The sequence below is a fragment of the Melozone crissalis genome, unplaced genomic scaffold (assembly GCF_028551555.1).
Source record: "Melozone crissalis strain CALT ecotype California unplaced genomic scaffold, PUWL_Pcris_2 ptg000023l_1, whole genome shotgun sequence".
Lineage (NCBI taxonomy): Eukaryota > Metazoa > Chordata > Aves > Passeriformes > Passerellidae > Melozone > Melozone crissalis.
Genome location: NW_026535801.1, coordinates 15442416 through 15460396, shown reverse-complemented (window position 1 = coordinate 15460396; position 17981 = coordinate 15442416). Strand labels below are relative to the sequence as shown.

Below are 17981 nucleotides of genomic sequence, written 5' to 3'. Positions count from 1 at the left end.
TCCCAGGTAAATATGTTTAATCACATCACTCCTTTCAGTCATAATCCTCTTCATTTAACTTTCTCCTTCAATTGGCACCAAAATTACTGTGTATTAAGAAACCCTTTGTATTTCTGTTGTTCAGTCTGTATGAACTCTGTGTATAATCACTTTTTGAACTGAAAGCTGCAGAGAGCAGGATGGGACACCAGATGATGGAAAACCAAAGCAATTTCATTTGTTAACCAAGCTTTAGAAAGCTGCAGTGAGAGGTAGCCACCCAAGGAATGCTTCAGAGTTTCCCTTAGGACTTTCCCTTTCCTTCCCTTTCTTTTTTCTAATAAAAAGTTGATAAACTACAGGGTCATAACATAGGCCAACCAGCCCCAAATAGTTTGCTTTTTTGTCCAAGATTGCTTGAACTTGCAATTTTATGGAGACCAACATGAGTTTTACAGCAGCTACCTTGCCTATCTGTCTGCATGAACAGAACTCTGACATTTGCCAAACAAATCAAGTCTGCTGCTGTCTTGAAGCTCCATCCACAGTGCTGCCATGCTGAAGGGAAAAGCACAGTAGGTATGTTTAAATTGGGGTAACCTGGCAAATGTCTGCGAGTTCTTGGGACCTGGAGACTGGGCATTTGTACTGCCAGGAGAACACCCTCAAGTCTCCTAAGACAAATCACAGCTCCCAGAGCCTGGACATGCAGAACAGCTGAAAGTCAGAGTTTTGAACACATCAGCTCAAGTCCTAGAAGCAGCAAAGCTGCCTTAGCTCAGAGCTCTATCTAGATTATTACACTCAACAAAACTAATTAGCTGGGCTGGGCCGATAATTAGCAGCTCATTAGCTTGTAAATGCTGCTGAAGTGCTACCAGGACCTATGAAGATTTATGCTTAGCAGGAAAAAGCATCTATTAAACAGCATCTAAACCAGATAATACTTCTATTTAAGGTGTTTTGTTTTTTTTTTAATCCAGAACAGTCTTTTAGCCTAATTTCTGTTAGGAAAGCTGACCATAGCAAGCCAGAGGAAGAGAGGAAGGTGGCCAGCAACCTCAAAAGGAGGGGGCACACAATTCTGTAGCACGAGCCAATCTCCTCCACAATCCCCCAGTGGCTTCTGCCCAGCCCGGCTTCAGTTGTAGCCAGCCATGACACAGCTGTGCTCAAAAGCAGCAGCTCACCCTCCCTCCTAGTGGATCTGCACTTCAGACTGTGACATCCACAAAGACACTCCAACTAAGTAACTTTCAAAAGTAATAACTAATCACATACACAACACTGGAACATCAAGCCTTTACACTGAGATCTTACTCCCCTTAACTCTTTGCAAGGATTCACTTTACTAGTCTCATAGTGAATCAGGGTAGGATAAGCTTCAATTATGTGAACACAGAGTAAGACACTGAAGATCGAGACCACAACCAGAGGGCTGAACAATACAGACTTGGAGTTATTTCAAATCAGAACAGTCTGGGAGGAGGCTCTTTGCAAAGATGTGTAACTGTGGCAGTTGACAGCAGTGGGAAATTAAGTCATCCTGGGCACATCTGCATTGTCAGCTTAATGCAGCACTGAGTTTACTCTTGAAGCTCAGTCCTGCTAGCAGTCCCAGAACAGTGTTCTGGTCCCTGGTACCACAGAGCTTGGGAGCTCAAGGAACAGCCTAGGGGACATAGGTGGTGCAACCTGTCCACTTATTCTACACCTTTGCTGTAGCATATTTTTACAGCAACAATGGTAGTTTGAAGTTGCAAACTGCAAGAGCATCCACTTGAACAAAACTAGCACCAACAGAACCACAGGCCTGCAGTGAAGGCTACAGCCTGGTCCATTCAAAGATGCTGCCCCATGGGGATTGGCAGAGGATGCAGCCTTGCACTCCCTCACGCAACTGGAGCGGCAATCACTCCAGAAGGGCTTGTGACATGCCACTGCAGCATTCTAGTGGCAGCAGAACAATGTTGGTCTGTTCTTTAAGTCCCTAGGAAAGGTGGAAAGCAAGGGATAAAAACTGACACTTACGTTAACAAGTTGATGCTTCAATGCCAGAGGCTTCAAGCAGCAGAATGTTTCTCTGGATCCTGTGAGACGAGCTGCCAGCCAGTCAAGTGTGGTGATGCCAAGCTACAAACTGACCTCACAGCCAGGAGGATGCTGAATCACATGGTCATGAGAAGATGACAGGCCCCACACAGTCCATAACTGTACCACACAGTCCATAAACTGCAGCCTTCATACCTTCCCAACTAGTCTGTTTGCCCTGCTCAATAAAGATGTGAAAGGTGACATCAGTGGTGGCAGGCTCACCCCCCCCTACACCACCAAAAGAGTTGTGCCACTAATTCCCACTAGTACTGGGATCCTGCAATTACATATCCTCCATAAATGCAATTAGGCACTTTCTGACAGCAGCACTCAACAAAAATTTAATTGAGATGTCTGCATGGATTTGGTGCCAAATGAAAGGAAACTCTGACACGGCAGTAAACAGCTTCATCACAATCTCCTCCAGGAGGGAACCAGTGAAAAATCACTTCCTTCATGGGAAGAGTAAAAAAAAGGCTAAAAATAGGATAAGTTAAACTCCTTTTAAGATACTATAAAATGTATTGCTTTATGTATTGTTTCTTGAAACACCTTAAATTTTCCAAAGACATTCAGTCTAAGGCAGTGAATATGAGAGAAAGAACGAAGCATCAGCCCAAACTATTATAGATTGATGGAGCTATGGACAACCATAAGCTTGGATTTGTGCTCATCCAGGCCCCTGGGAACTGGTCTTAGTGAAAAAAGGATGAAGGAACATGCTGCATTGTACTCAGCAAAAACTGCTGGACACAGGGATTGCAGCAGCTGAAAAACAGTTTTCTGTGTATCTGCCCAGCATGAACATGCAGCAGTCAGATAATTAATGTGCACTTACAACACAAGAAGTCTTTACTATCACAAGTTTATAGTGGCCCCATCACTCACATGGCTGAGGTAAACAGCAAGTATTACTGGTCATAGCACATGAGACACTGAAGTTCAATTTACTAAAGATTACCTCCCTTGGAGAAGCCACATGGGCTTAACTTGAGTGACAGCACAGTCTGACACAGAGAAAAGTCATGAATGACAAATGCCAAGGAACATACACTGGAAGAGACCATTTCACTTCCTGATGCATTTTCTGGATCCTCGTGGGTTATGGAAAATACCCAAGCATTGCATGGCAAAATTTAAAAAGCACAGAAAATTCTGTGAAGCAGAGGGGAAATGCAGAAAGGAACAATAGGAGACTTTACACAACTTGCTAAGCAATCTTGTTGGTTTTGGTGCTCAGAGAACTTCCTACCTCTCTTCCAGATAATACAGATGCTTAACACAACAAGTGATACACAATAGATAAATAGACTTCCCCTTTTCTCTGGTATTTGGAGAGAGAATCAGAAAGGAACTATCAATGATGTTCATAAGGAAATGCATAAACTACAGGAGCTCTCAGTCAGTAAAAGGTAGCCAAAGACAGGTAATATTAAAAGTCCCTCAAGTCTCATTGATTCTTAATGACTCTTGAGCTCAGATTCCTAGCGAAGATCAGGGTTTCTGAGAATTTTATCTCAAGAGCACAAGAGGAGTTCTACAAGCCACCTGTATGCAAATAGAGAGCAGGCACTGGGAGCTTGCCCTATCCCCTTCCCAACACACTGGAACCTTCTGTAGGAACCAGCTCTGCTTTTCTCACACTGCATTACAACTGTGGGCTGAAACTCCAAGACCAAGAAGGAAAACAGAGAGAGATTCTTTCAGCTGGGTAACAGTTGGGTAGCAGAGGAAATTCAAGCAGCCTAGGGACTTTTATTTTTGTTATGCTGTAGGCCTGGACCACTACAGTCCAGTTCATGGGCTTTGTGTTGTTCAGACAAATCTGGTCTGAACACATCTGAAAAAGAGGCTGATGCAGTGTCTCTGAATGGAATCCACTGGGGTGGCACAGCTAAGTGCCTACTGAGCTTTTCCACCTGTCAGTCTGAGAACCTCACACTGTGACCTCAGTGTCTTCCAGTGGTACTTCAAACAATCAAAACCTACAGGTTTTGCTGCTTCAAGGATTTCTGACCTGCTCTGTAGCTCACATCAGACAAGTATTGCCCTGAATCTAAACAGGGCACACTTAGGTCAATGCTAGTCCTTGAAAAGCAGGCTCTGCTGGGCAGAATCCCCGAAAGAAGCTATGAAGCTGATGACTTAGGAGCTACCTAATAGTTAAGAAGCTGAGCTACCTGTATTTGTGAGGTGGGCAGACCTGACTGGACAGAAGAGAGAGCAAGGATGCAGAGGTGGCTGTCACACACACAGCTTTTAGCATTGCCTACATCACTGGCACAAAGTGCTTGCACAGGGAGCTGAAGAGTCCTGGCTCCAGACACTTCCCCTCTGGTGGTTGTGAGCCCCAGGCAGTGCAGTGACCAGCTCTCTGAGCAGCAGCTGAAGGCTGCACTCCTGCTTGTCTGTCACACCCATCCTGGAGAGGCAACTGATAAGAAGGAATTTCACAAGGGACAACTACAGAGAGTGAGCATCAGCTGGGACACTGCCTCTGTGCAAACTATCACATTCCCTTAGATCCTGGATGTATTTTGTTCCCATAGCACAAGGCAAGCCTTTTCCCAAGTGATTCCTAAACCCCACATGATTTACTGCCATGTACATCAAGTGAGACAAGCTTGTTAGATTCACCATTTCAATGATTGGAGGAAACTTACAGTGCTTCACAGAGAGAAAACAAGAAACTTTTAATATACAGGGAACCACAATTTCAAAAGGTTGCCATGTAACAGTCAAAGGTTGGTTCAACATCACCTGGGCAATTGTCTTAGGATCACATTTTTAAAGCCTCTCCCTAGAGGCCTCTTTCCCCAACAGACAAACTGAGAAATGCATTACTTGAATTTTTTAGAATATCCCAACTTTAAAACGTCTCACAGAAATATCTTTTGACTGATATTCCTGCACAATGTAACTGGCAGTACTCAGGAAAAACTCACAAAAACTGCAGAAAGAGACATCCTGGTCAGGAATGCTTGGCTATAGGGTCCAACAGAGGGTAACTGAATGTAAACTTAACCATTTGCATGTTGTAAACCCACCTGTTTGCCAGTCTCATTATCCTTAAGGATGAAATTAACTGCCAACATTTATCAATGAAGAAGAGCTCCCACATCCTGTGTGCTAGACCCAGGGAGAGGCAAACAGCAGGAACAGCTGCAATTAACCTGGGGCCTAATTACAGTCAATTTAAAAGAAGCTGTGATCTCTTCTACTCCATAGAAAACAAAACAAAACAAACTGCAAAAACCTGAACTGAAGAAAGAAGTGAAATCAGGTAGGAAGAAGAATGCCATGTTCTGGGAAGGGAAGCAGACCCTTAGCAAGGACAGGAGTCTGGCTCTGTGCAGCACAGATTTTCCCCAGCTGCTGATCTCACCCTTTAACAAGGAAGCTCCCCAGGCATCCTCCCTTTGTGGAGAACCAACACACCACAGCTCCAGAACAGCTCACCCAGCAATGCACAATAAACAGTGCTTACAGCATATGTTATCTTTAATTTTAACTGTCATTTGGGAACACTGATCAAAACCCAAGAAATACTAAGCTGCAAAGAGCACAACAGCCTGCACCAGAACAAACTGGGGCCAGGGCTGAGGAGCACCCAGGAGTGGAGGAAGACAGACCAGCAGAAGGATTTCTTTTCCTGAAACTGACTGCTGGACAGCTCTCCCAAGATCTTTATCACTCACTCGTTTTCCTTGCAGCAAATGACACACATCCATCCTGGCTGGGGAGCACCACCAAGTAATGAAGGGCTGTGTCACTTCCTGGGGATGAATAACCACTAAAAACCTCAGCAGCTGGACTGGGATGAAGGATAAAGGACTCTAACAAGGGAGGGAACAAAAAGCCAAGCAGACTGGCCACAGGGGAGCAGCTGGTGGTGACACACAGCCCAGGCTGCAGCCAGCCAAACCCATCAGCACATGGGCACTTTCTTGGGTCACATCAGACTGAAGCCCAGACCATTCCTCTGCATGCTGCCTGCCTGACCCTGCAAATTCCACAGGGACAAAAAGAACACAGCAGTGCAGTGATTTGGCCCTAGATGTGGATCTGTGGTCCCAAACACACCTGTAGCCTCAAATAACAACCCCTGAATGATTTCTGTGCTCACATTCCAGTTGTGTCTAAAGTTGTGTAACTTGGATTTTACATACTGCCCCTGTCTACAAGAACACTGCCTGATCTGCCAGGCACACAGACACCACAAAAGAGCCTGTCACCTCCTGAATTCAGCAAAGAGTACAGAAATTGTCAGGGAACAGGGTATCCAAGAGGGGCGATACAACTAGGAAACGTGATTGAAGTAGACAAGCAGGAAACAACAAACGTGACTCAGTCTAACACTTCTAATTGTATCTGCCTCTATGGAGCAGCTTGGCTCCTGATAGGATGTGGAGAAACTTTGTATATGTCAGGTGAAATAACACTTTTCTTTTAAAAAAAAATAAACATTTCTACTTAATGCAAACTGAAATTTTGCAGGTATCTCCTCACTCCACATTTTCTAGGACTAGGCTGAAGAGGAAAGACAGTCAGTCCTTAAATGCTTGACTGATTTTTTTTTTAAGTTCAGAAATTAAGACATTTTCAATTTACCCTTGTTGAGCTGTGAACAGAAGTAAAAAACATAGCTGGGAATAACATCTTGCATTGCCCCAGAGGCCCAAAAGAAGATCAGAAACCCACCATCTCCCACAAGGACACAGAAGACCATTTCTTCCCTGAGATCCCGGCACAGCTGTAAGGAAACATGCTTGACATCTGTACTGTACAGCTTTCTGAGTGGCCCTGACTGCAGCTGGAGCTAACTCCTCTCTCCAGCTGTGGCACCCAAAGAATCAGCTGGGACAGGACAAACCATTCTACAGTGAGACCTGGATTTCCTGTAACTGTTAGCAGTTGCATGCTGACATTGAGGGAAATACAGCACTTAATCAGAGCCTCTTTTCACACATCAAACTAAGCTCTTCTCTTGTTTTTCAAACAGCCAGGATCACAGTGCTTTGTCACCTAAATTGGCAGGAGAAGAAGCACTGATCCAAATGATGCTGAAGTTCAGCAACCTACCACAGCAACCCAAATGCTCAGGTCCTGGCAGCCCTGCCACAGCAGCCAACCCTGAGGGATGGCTGTAACCACTGCTACCACCACAGAGCTGTGTGACTACCCAGCAGAAGAGCTTGCTCTTCTCCAAAGTGAACTACATCTTCATTACTGAAAATCTTAGCAGAAGATGACACCTCAAGGCATCTGTAGAAACCTCAAGGCATCTGAAGATACTGAAATGGTAACAATAACTCACTTCAGTCTGATCAGGTCCTGCAGGAACTATGTATCTAGCTACTACAGACGGATAAGAACTTTCATTCCACTGTACAGTGCTCTGCTTCACATCAGATTTCTGATTTAAGTCCCAAAATGAATTCATTAATTTTGAATAAATAAGACATAAAGGTGGCAAGGTGAAAATTACTGTTGCTTAAAGTGCATGGGCACTGGACCAACTAAGACTCAGATGCTTTCTCACTCTGAGACTTTTTGTAGTCAGTTAGCAGGGTATGCAGTGCTGAAAGTGAGATTTGTCTGTACAGCTTTGCAGGATGAGGATCATTTGTGCATATTTGCAGAACAGATCAGGAGCAAGCCATGATGCCCTACACAAACGTGCACCCGAGTTTCTCCCCTCACCTCAGGCTGCCAGTGACCCCAGCATTCCTGCTGCCACTCCAGCTAGCACACCTTCATTCCCACATAACACAGACTCCTGTCAGGCCTGTTTGATCCCACAAGGTGTAACTCCGCTGGCTGTGTCTGGGTGCCTGCTCCTTTAAAGAAGCAATTTTAGTGCAAGGAAAGACCGCGGCATTATGTCACACTCTGGGCCATTGAAATAGAGATGTCAGCACCCTGTGCCTACACATACTGGAGCCTGACCCAAGGAGCACCCAAATTCCTGACGAGACCGTGAGCCGGGTGGGGAAAACGAAAGCAGGGGGCCTTTCTATGCAGAGGGGAACATGCCATTCCAGACGAGCACATGACCACAGCCGTGTTTGTGCTAGAAATGCGAACGCGGCCGCGCCCGGGCCCTCGCACACAGCCCCGCACGCTCGGGCGGGCAGGCAGCGCGGCCAAGGCTGCGGGAAGCCCGGCGCGGCCGCCCGCCCGGAGGGGCCGGGGAGCCTCGCAGCCCTCTGGGGCCCCGCCCCGCCCGCGGCCCGAAGGGAGGGTTTGTTTATTTACCTGCGGCCGGGCCGCGCCGTGCCCGTGCTCCGGGAGGGGCCCGCGCTGGCCCTGCCCGGCCGCCCCTCCCGCCGCCGCGTCCTGCCGCAAAGCCGTCCCGGCCGCCGCGGGAAACGGCTCCGCGCACCAAGGTTCCTGCCGCCGCCAGCGCCGCGCCCGCGGAGCGCCCATCGGCCGCCGCCCGTCTCGGCAGCCCGCCAGTCTCGCTTCCCTTAAAACACGGCACTAGGAAAACCGCAGATTTCCTGTATAAACACCCAGGGTAAAGCTGCACCTTTCCAAGTTTAAAGCAGCCGAGGTTCTCAGGGAGCTGGCACTTGGCTTCAGGAGAGATGGGAAACGCAAAATTCTAACGGGATTTCAATAGTCCCCACTGCGGGCTCGCTCACCTAGGCGCGAAGGCTGCAGGAGCAGCGTGGTGCATGAATCCGTATGGCCACAGGGCAGCATAAGGATCTCCAGCAGAACCTGTTGCCCAAGGAAAACAAAGACTTACAAAACAATTACAAATGGTTTGTTTCAGGTAGCACGGCAACCGCCTGGCAGTACTGGTCTGTAAAAATAACCTCGCGGCAAGAAATAGCCACGTCTGGATGAGGGATGCACCTGAATTTTGACGTCCCATGCACACAGACCACCTCTCACCAGCACCATGCACAGGTCTGGGATCAGGGGTGGCTGGTGTCTCACTGGCTGTGCCACTGGGGACTCGGTGGGGCTGTGCTGAGCAGCAGAGACCAGGTTAGTGCTGAAGTGGAGCCACAAGATGTGGTGCTGAACTGAATCCATCAAGCAGATTCACAATCCACAGCAAAAGGCAGGAGTTAGGTCAGCTTCCACCAGTAGTTTTTCATCTCCTCACACATCAACCATTTAGTGTATGCTGCAAAATGCAACTGGCATAATTAACTAAGTAGTATTTGAATGGGTTATCTCACTTCAGTGACAGCAAGGATAAATGAGAGCCTTTGGCCTACAAAATACCAGTTAATCTGGCTGAAAACTAATTAATCTTGGCCTCCAAAAATAACATATTACTAGACCACCATACATTCCAAGTCCTGCTCCCAAAGATGAATGGCTTCTTCACTGTGTAACAGTCAAGGATTGATTTTTTTTTTATTCCAATTCAGCTGTACCCACCTAGATCCCACAAGGGACAAGGCAGTATCTTTGCCTGCCATGTTATTTACCACTATCCAGCCTTTTGTCAAATGGTACTTAAACATTTATCTCTTGGGCTCCTCAGAAGGAAAGAGACTCTCTAGAACTCCTGTGTCTGACAATGTTTCAGAACTTTGTCTCTCTTCCAGTTACAAACTAAACATTTCCTTTCAGACCCAACCAGAGCGTGCACAGGGCATGCTGGTCCATTACCTGGGGGGACACAGCTGTCAGGGGAAAAAAAGCAGGCAATGTGCACTGTAAAAAACCTATCTCTTTCTTGCTTCTGATTCCTCTAGTTGATTTCTCTAGCAGATATTTTTCTTCCTGCAGTCTATGTGCCAACGGAGAGAGGAAAAAAAACCCCAAATATCAACACTACCTTTAAAAGCTGCAGAAAAACACTCTCGGTTCTGAAGAAATAGGAATCTTTTAATTTTTTTTTTGTTATAACTATGTATATCTTTCAGACTGCAAGTTTCAGATTTTGCAATTTTCGTTTTTAAGCATATAATTGTCCCTCAACATGAAATCACAAGCTGTTTCCAGTAAGATATACTGGTTAAAGACAGTGGTGGCTATCTATCAGAACCTTCCTCACAGCTTGACTTCCAGCTCTGTTCTCATTGCTCACCAACTATCAGCACATGGCCCAACACTGAACCATGCATGGACCCATATGCTGGTTACCTGTATGAGTAAAAAAATTGTACATTGTTTTTCCATATGACAAAGTCATAAAGGAACTCATCTTCCCGCTACTTGGAATGTGTCAAATGTATTTTTTTCCTTAGTTTCAACACTGTGTTGAAAGAGGAAAAAAATTTCTCTCTTTAGCAATACTGGAAACAGCTGCTCTCCTTGTGGGACAGTTCGCAGGGCCAAGTGCTCCTTCAATCTGAACATCTTCCATGAGTACACCAGAATCACCTTACAAAGACCAGATCATTACACCATGTATTCCTAAATTTGGCTCCTGCTCACAAGAATCCAAACCTCCTTCTCGAACTGGGAAAGTCTCAACAACCCTCTGGGAACATCCTTTGCTGGCATAATGAGGAAGGAGCGATGCCCATTTATTGTGGCCATTGACCGACTTGACAGCTCATACCAGCTGAGCATTAGACCCACCAGTCTTCCACTGCCTCTGAAAAAGTGGCCTTTTTTCACACGTTTTAATTACTGACTCCCTACATAGAAGCTATTTCCTCACAGAAAGGCCATTAACTGGAGCGTTCAGCACAAGATGAAGCCTTTCTGATAATTGTTGCTTGAGTTGTGTTTGTGAAAATAAATATCATCAGATGATTAAATTAAACACCACAGCCAGCCCGGCTATACACTATTTTCACTTATCATGCAGAAGGGGAGATCAAAGAGAAAGGCTCAGGTAGAATTATCCCAAGTCTTCCAAGTTTGGCTGATAGCTACCCATTGAACACACTAATTAGCTTCCTGCTTAGGGTGCGCAGCACAAAATTAACCCTCCTAAAATTGGGTGGTACAGCCATTTTCATGCTCTGTAATCAACTGCATGCAGAAGGATGAGTGTCTCATCTCTGTATAGTAAAGCAGCAGCTCTGCCTGATTCTGATTTTGAGGGCTCTTGGGCCTCCACCCCCTTAGGAATTTTGTGTGGGTGCAAGGAGAGCTGTGCCTAGGGAACACGAGGAAAGGCTAGAGGCACCCCAGTCCTGCGGGGTTTCTGCCTCGCAGCCCTTCCCTTCCCTCCTGGTGGGCAGCCCTGCCCGGCTCTGCGCTCCTGCAGAGCAGCAGCACGGCTCTCACAAGCCCCTGGCACGGGGAGATTGAACAGGGGGATGGTTTCGGAGAGGGAGTTTGGCCCAGCACTTGCCTGCTTTGCCTCCTTGGGCCCTGAAGGGCAGGGGAGGAGAGCGAGGCAGTGGGCAGCGTAGTCTGTTCCCACTGCGAGCCCGCTGTCCTCCCGTGAGCACACACACCCACACAACCAGAAAGCTCTGCTATTCTTCTGCTAATGGGATTGGCACCGCTTAAAGCAGTCTGCGAGGGTATTGTCTGCAACCACAGCAAGAGAAACATTATTCAAAGGCTATTCAGGCCCCAAAAGAAGCGGCAGAGCAGAGTAATTATCGAAGACTCTCCATTAACGAGGGCATCTTTGCTCTTTGTCTGTGTTGGTTTAATAAGGGCCACTAATGGGGCCGGGGGAGGGGTGCACTAATGCTTCTAAACAAACCTCCTTCCCTTCCCCACCCCCGCCCTGTGAGGAGAGCTGCCTTTATGGGCACTGACAGCCGGGCTGGGAGTTACCATATTGCAGAGTGACCTTCGGGAAAACTTAGTGTGAACCCGGCCGCATTCAGCCCCATCCCCACCGAGCCGCTTGGAGCATCGTTTGGGTAGCTGTTCTCTTTTTAGCCTTTCCATATTTCCCGATGCTCGCCAGACCTTTTTGTACACCCCCTGCCCAACCTCTCCCATGTCATCTTGTGACCCTTCATGGCTGGACACTGAGTGGCAGTAATGAGGGACGACAGTGCAGATTAAGTTCTCGCAGCAAAACCTGGGGCTGCTGTCCATTATCCAGCAGCTGCGACTGGGAGATGCTGCTGGGAAGGCACGACTGGAGCAGCCTCCCCTTCCCACCCTGCCAGAGAAGGCAGGCTGGGATTTAGCATGGGCCCATGTCTCCTACCTTCTGGTGATGAAGAGATGGACTGAAGCAAAAGCAGGCATAACCTGTATCCTGACATTCTTCAGAGCCACTTTCAGGAGCATGCAGCTGAAATTCTTTGGAGGGCTCCTAAACTGTCCCCATCTTCAACCACCAGCTGTAAGGGGCCAGCCAGTTTTTGAGGCAATTTGCAATATTACAGGGTCAGATGCATGCTGGTCACTAAAACAGTGAAATGGGGCCAAGAGGTCTCAGGAGAGACAAAAGACAGCACTGAAAGAGAGAACTGTAATGGTACACACAAATATGAGTATTGAACAATACAGCCTGTTCCAGGGTGATGTAGATAGAAGGTTGAGAATTTCTAGAATCATTTTTAGCCAATGAGGAATCTCAAGAACAATAAAAGGAAATTGTTCCCCCAGCACTTGGAAAGGTCTTTTACTGAAGCTAAGTTATGGACACTGTGCTGTTCTAGCTCACCTTCAAGTAGATGGTTGTACTGCACAACCAGTCCATGGACTGCAGAGACAAAGCAGTGCCTTTGTGTCTGTACATGTGCAGGGCAGCAGTCTTGGGAACCTCACTGCTGAGCCTCTTTTGTTATGATAAATTATTTCATTCAGCTGAGGTATGGAGTAACAAAATTCTCTGCACAGACACCCACCCAGTCCTCTCCGTTTAGGCAAATATCCTGGTGCTAAAGGTTTATCACAAACAGAGGAAGAAAGATATGTGGAGACAGACTCCTCACTTAAACCACCTGACTGGTTTGAAGAAACAGCCTCCACAAAGGAGTTTACCCCTGTTTCCTCAGGGCTTGGTAGTTTTGAAATTTTCATGATTTTTGCCTTTACAACATTTCACCAGTAACTGCATCTCTTCTAACAAAAGAAGCTTCTCTGAGGTGCTCCTCTGAACATCATCTCTGTAGGATAAAAACATCTCAGAACAATCCTGCAAGTCAAAGAAAGAACAATATCCCTTTACACACAGAAAGCTAAGTGTCAGTGAAATTAAATCACACTGAGGTCATTCTTGCCATGGCAGAGCTAGGAAGTTGATACAGTGCTTCCTCCAGAGTCCTACTACAGTGTATCAAGATCACTGGTATTGCTTCACCCTCTTGAATCACACTTCAGGATCATCCTCCTCATACAGAAAATCTATGCTGTTTTCAGAATTTCCTTTTCATTTCAATCACTTTCTGTTTATATTATATTTTTTCCTTCTTAATAATCATTAAACGTGCATAAAGTAATGGTTACTAGTAGCACAGGACCTGGCCTCTGGCATGGGTTTTGCTTTATTAGTGTCTTTAAAAGTCCTCCTTCTTTGCCACTAGCAGATAATACTGCCAGCTTTGTTGCAAATGAAGACAATATTTGAACAAAAAGCAGTGACTCAGAAGGAAGAACTGAAATGTCATTGACATCCAAAGCAAGAAGAAATTAACAGAAAGGTGAAAAAAAAGTAGGTTTATGGCTTAGAAGATATGGATACCATAAAACAAGTAATTGCAGCATGTAAAGGAGAGGCGGTCAAAGCAGAGATTTGTCATGAGAAGGGCGAGTCTTGAGACCCCTCATGACAGAAAGCTCAGTGATCAGCTTGTGCATGGCAGGCTGAAAGGAGGAGAGCTCACAGTATCCTATCTCCCAGGGACAGAGATAGGATGGGCAGAGACTGGTGGATCTATTTCTTGGAACTTCAGACACATAGGACAGCTGAAGATGAGGCATCAGATACAAAAGAAATAGAAACTCAGCAAGTAAGGTCTTGGAAGCAAAGCTTTGGTCTAAGAGCCACCACCTTGTCTGCAAGTCTTTGTCCTATTTAGTCTCCTCAAGGTCTAGTTACTGCAGGGAGCAGGGAATGACTACATCAGATATCATCAACCCAGTTCTGTTTAGACTTGCTCATTAACACCTATAGTACAGTACAGAGATATTCTCTCACCACCTTACCCCTTTATTTATTTATTTTTATTATTATTAATAATTTTACTAGCACTTGAAGCTAACAGACAATGAGTGCAAGTGGATTCCTCCAGGTTGCTCTACTTCACTCTACTGCTGTTGTTTAAATAAACTGTCTAACTGGGATCTGAATCCTACTAAAACAACAAAAGGACCTTCATTGGCTGTGCAGTTTTGGATTGTGCCTTGAACTCTGGTCTTATTTAAGGTATCTTGAGCCATTTATTCAATTGCACCTTTGTCTTGAAACCCAGGGGAAACTGGACTAGAGTAAGGAGGAGTAAAGTATGCATTTCCAGAAAATCCTTTGTATATGTTTGCAAGGAGAAGACATATTATATGGGACAGGAAGCAGCTATTAATCTCTGCAAGTGCCATCCTGGTTTTGTTCAATGTAATTTCCCTGCTTTGTATCCTTAGAGTTCTTCTTTCTCTACTAAATAGGTCTTGTTCTGCCAGTTTAGCAAAACCTGTCCCTCTAATGCCCTCAGCTGGTGCTTCCTGCACCTCCTTTTCATTCCTGCAGGCCATTCTCCTGGTAACAGGAGTGGCACAGAGATGCACCCACTCACTCAGCAGCCTGGTAGATCAAGTGTTCACTTAGAATAGGGGGGACACTAGTGACTGTGTGACATTTTTGCCTGTCCATGCAGCCCCATTTAGAAAGACTCACAGGCAGGAATGCCACATTAGGGTGATGACTTTCTTTCTTTACTCCTCTGGTATGCCCATGGGCTTCCTGTGTGAGTTTAAGCAAGCTGGTTTAGTCTCCACATCTCCATCTCCCTGTCCAGAAAGGAAATGCTGCTGCAAGGGTACATTTGAGAACACTTAAACTCTACTCTAATAGGGACTGAGAAATCAAGTTTTCATTCACTCCTGTCCTTACCAGGAGTGGCTTCTGTATCCTTGCACCATGTTTGGCCTCCCCATCTTATGGAGTTATAGGCAGCATTAAGGGATGCAACTGAATGTTCAGTACTCTCGTTTCCTGACATGTTTCCTGCTCTTCTCCACCTGCCTACCTTTGCTCCAAGCCCAACTCTCTCCTTGTCTTAGCCTTTTGTGGCCTGTTTTGGTGCAGTCCATGGTTTCCTCAGCTTCCCCATCATAGGCACTGACCTTATTCTGGTGTCAGGACATTGCTCACTCATCCTGTGAGGTCTTTAACATGGCAGGAGAGAGGAATATCTGTACCATGGGAGGCAGCTCAGTGCAGAGATTCCCCTATCCAGCACCAATCCTGCCAGTTTTGGGACTGGGAGGAACACTGACACCTCAGTGCTGTCTGTGCAACACTTCACTCACCTATCTGTGGGGCCCTGTGAGAGGCCATCCTGCACCCAGAGCCTGGGCCAGTCCCTCTGCATGGTAGCACAATCCTGTGGAGCCTCCAGCCAATTCAGGGATGTCTCACAAGACACTGCTTGCATTCAGTGTGGATACAGCCTATGTGAGCTCCTTGCTGGGATGCAAATGCTGTGGGAAGGAAATATCGAAGCTGGAGTGAGAGGAGTGAACAGATGTTTTACAGCAATAACTTCCACCTCAATCCCCCTGGAAAGGTTTGGATAGAGAGCCCTGATCCAGATTCCATCTAGAAGAAGACTGAGATGCCAAAGCATTCACAAACATAATCTACTGACTCTACCTTAAAAAAAAAAGTCTACAACAACTGACCACTTGTAATTGCTGTTGCTAACAAGTTGCTTTTATTTTCTCCTATGGAGTTACAGCCAGACCTTCAGTGTCTGCTTCTGTACTTCTCTACAGTGACTCTTCATGTTAATGCTAATTTAATTAGCAAGTAGCAGAGCAGGGAACTCTGGATGATGTTTTTGCCTTCCAGGTGAGCTGCAGTTCCATGGAACTTAGAGCAGCCTCAGGGCTCTTTTTCTTTCTGGTGTAAGGGCCAGAGCTCTCAAGACCATAAATGTGGCCCACAGGTATAATTTTCCCATAGCTACAACTGCTATACAAATATTATCCTGGGACCTAAAATCCTCTTCACTCCATCTATGCATCATGGTATTCATTCAAAGTACATCCAAGAATATGATCAGCCTCAACAGTATGTGTTATAATAGTCTCAGCCTTTTTCATTTTAAATTTTAAAGTTAGGGCACAAATAAAAAGAAGGGGAAAAGGCTGATAGAATTAACAGGGAATCCAAGTAAATAAAAACAATGTATTGGTGTTCATGCAGATTAACCTCTTTGGTGATAAAGGAACATAAGTTTGCCTTGGGCAGAGGAGTCTCTACAGTGTCACCTACAAGAGACTAACAGCTTTTAGTACTTACTACATCCTGTAAGAGTAAAGCCCAAGCAGTCAACCTTTAGACAACTGTGTCACAAGATACCAAGGAGAAAAGCTTTGGCATCCTGTATCTGAGTATACCCTGTAGAGGCCAAAGTATCTTCTACTCCACAAATCACACTGAGCTGCAAATCAAAACTGTAGTACTTATTCATAGGTATCTATGAAGTCAAAGCCACTGTAATGCCTTCCCATCTTCAGCCCTTTGCAAGAGCCCCCTTTTTCTGGCTTCCTTATAACAGGATCTATAGCCAGCAGGACAGCACGTTTCTGGCAGTAATATGCCACTGAAATACTGTGACTTGCATTTGAGTGATTATTTTGTGTCATATCTGACATCCACCTGTCTATACGGACCTTCCTATCCGATCTATGACATTTTGCCCACCATGGCTACTCTGCCGGAGCCCGTGGCCAGGCATCAGTGCCCTCTCCCGGGCAGAGCTGGCCCGGCACGAACGCCAAGCCCGGCTCGCAAAGCTCTGCACTGCAAGCCAGCCTGCTTTGCCTCAGGCACTGCAGCAGTATGATTGTCCTTTTGCTGTTGCCCTGACACTTCAAGTAACCTCACCGAGCATTACAATGACAGCTGAGCTTCTCCTGAAGGAGTAAGGATTAGCTGAAATATAACTAAACAGATGAGAGGTGGTGCTCACGAGGATTGGATGTCCACATGTCAAGAATTCTGAATGATGAAATGGATGCAATGTAAATTAAAATTTGTTCTGATTAAGGTAATCAGCTAATATATTTAAGCTAGGCTAGTTCAAGTGTGGTTGCATTTCAGCTTCCAAAGACCCCAAATTCTGGTTGCTAATGTGCTGTCAACTGCAGTGTTACAGTGACAGATCCCTAATGAAAAACAAGGAGGAGAAGGCAAAAGAGTCAGTCAATATGTTTCACGATGTTACCTTGAGGTTTCAAGTCTCCTCCTTGGGTGCTTTGGAGAGCTTTGCTTGGACTACTACTTTGTGTATACACACACATAGTAACACAAGTGCTCCTGGTGTTACAGCTCCTGTGTATTCATAGGGATATGAGAGACAACTTATTTCCTCAGAGGAAGTTGGGAAGATAAATCCAGTCACAACAGGGAGGTGCTCAGATATAGAAGAAATTGCAGCTACAGCATTTCAACATCTGAGTGTCTCTGAAAGCCATGTGTAATTTCCTAAGCAGATACATTCAGCCCTTCTAATTTTGCCGGTGATGGGAAAAGGTGCATTATAGTCATCAACAGCACTTTACTTTCCATCTGTGTTTCATCAAGAATTGTGCAAGGTATCATGATTCATTCTGACTGCTCAAGTCATGAGCTCCCTCTAGCATCAAAAAGGATTAATGCAGTTGGTACCTTTGTCATCCTAAAGGAACAGAGAGCAAATATAAGGAAATATCAGTAAGATGAAAGATGTCTGACTCTTTTCTTCTTTTTTGGACAAACAAACAAAAAAACCAAAAAAACCCCAAAAAACAAAACCAACCAACAAAACAAAACCAAAAACCACCCAAACCAAAATTCTTTAAGCTAG

At 45.6% G+C, this 17981-nt stretch overlaps 1 protein-coding gene across 2 annotated transcripts in view; it reads right to left on the bottom strand.

Annotated features, from left to right (window-relative positions):
* The window catches only part of PLEKHM3 (pleckstrin homology domain containing M3), a 72871-nt gene extending 64519 nt beyond the window's left edge, over positions 1–8352 (bottom strand). The window contains exon 1 of one of the 2 annotated variants that reach the window (XM_054278062.1): positions 8332–8352. The gene's annotated coding sequence lies outside the window, so the exon portion shown is untranslated. Of the gene's footprint in view, positions 1–2010; positions 2026–8331 lie in introns of those variants that run through there. The other variant, XM_054278063.1, reaches the window with a different exon arrangement.
* Positions 8353–17981: the final 9629 nt, after the last annotated feature.